Source organism: Schistocerca serialis, chromosome 5, assembly GCF_023864345.2.
Source record: "Schistocerca serialis cubense isolate TAMUIC-IGC-003099 chromosome 5, iqSchSeri2.2, whole genome shotgun sequence".
Classification (NCBI taxonomy): Eukaryota; Metazoa; Arthropoda; class Insecta; order Orthoptera; family Acrididae; genus Schistocerca; species Schistocerca serialis.
Window position 1 is genome coordinate 58,314,599 of NC_064642.1, and position 1,615 is coordinate 58,316,213.

General features: G+C 37.3%; 1 non-coding gene across 1 annotated transcript; it reads right to left on the reverse strand.

The window, feature by feature from the left end:
• Nucleotides 1-1,297: 1,297 nt before the first annotated feature.
• On the reverse strand, nt 1,298-1,372 carry Trnal-caa (transfer RNA leucine (anticodon CAA)). The gene has a single exon. It is a non-coding gene; the product is annotated as a tRNA-Leu (tRNA).
• Between the last annotated feature and the right edge of the window lie 243 nt (nt 1,373-1,615).

Here is a 1,615-nt window from a genome sequence, read left to right on the forward strand (position 1 = left end):
AAATGAGTTAGTGATGTAACACCAACTAAAGCTGGGTAGCTACATGCATAAAAATGAAGTGTCACTGATATAAACATGGTTATGTATCCCAATTTCATAAGAAAGACGTTTATATTTAGTTTATCGTTCCAGATATGGAAATACTCCATCATGAATAACTGAAATAAAAGGACAATGAAAAACATAAACAATATGGAATGAAAAGTCTGTAAGTGTGAGATTTTGAGCAGGACAGATTCAGATTAGATACAAAAAAGTATATATAGGCAAGTTGTATGACACAGCTAATACAAGATTGTAAGTAGCGGTATTTGTCCCAGTTTCAATAGCACAAGTGGTTCCATGCAACGGAAAGAATCGATGATGTCACTGAATAAAGTTATCTCTTAAACAAAAAATTGTATCCAGTTATTGGGAGACCGCTCAGGTCACAATATTCACTAGATGAGTAGAAGAAGTCACTAACAAAACCAGCATACTATGACATTGACATGTTTCTGACTTACTGTTAGACCTTATAGATAATCAGTAATGGATGACATCATACATAACTTGCAGGAATGGCGATTTTTGTAATTACTGGTATTTCTTGTCATTACTGATAATTTTTGTCATTCTTGATTTTGATGGTTCACTAGGTTACAAATGTTATTGTACTATACTTAAAAAGTATAGACACAGTTGCCATTTATTACGATTTTACATAAAGCTACAGTTTTGAATGTCTGAGAACATGAAAAATTTTAAACAACTTAGAAATTATATATGAGCTAATCACAAAATATTTATCTGAAATAACATGTAAGCTTGTGCCCACAATTGGGTGAAATTGTATCAGAATCACTCTTGTAATTAAAAAGTAAATTAATATCTTTTCAGAAGGAAGGCAATGAAGATTTGGAAACACTTCCCAAGAGACTAGTAGCTGAGAGGAGCCATTGCACTTCCCAACTTCTCTGGAACAATGATTTCAGAGGCCATGCTCTACTTATCTACGCATATTTAATTATAGGATTCCAGTATGTAGGAGCATGGTACAAAACTTTTGTTTCATCAAACAATAATTTGTGTTTATTTGTGAGGTTGTGCTCAGCAACTGCGGATTTCTCCAGTTCTCGATTTTTAATATGTACTTTATGTGCTCCACAAACGTCAGAAACGATATAGATTGAATGACCAATGAAATTGCTTCTGCACCCACAAGTCATAGTATAAATCACAAGGAATCAGAGACCAAGACTGTCATTAACAGTGTGTAGAATCTCCTATATGAAACTTCCTGGCAGATTAAAACTGTGTGCCCGACCGAGACTCGAACTCGGGACCTTTGCCTTTTGCGGGCAAGTGCTCTACCAACTGAGCTACCGAAGCACGACTCACGCCCGGTACTCACAGCTTTACTTCTGCCAGTATCTCTGCTGTGAGTACCGGGCGTGAGTCGTGCTTCGGTAGCTCAGTTGGTAGAGCACTTGCCCGCAAAAGGCAAAGATCCCGAGTTCGAGTCTCGGTCGGGCACACAGTTTTAATCTGCCAGGAAGTTTCATATCAGCCCACACTCCGCTGCAGAGTGAAAATCTCATTCTGGAATCTCCTATATGTTCTCAGGAACGTCTTA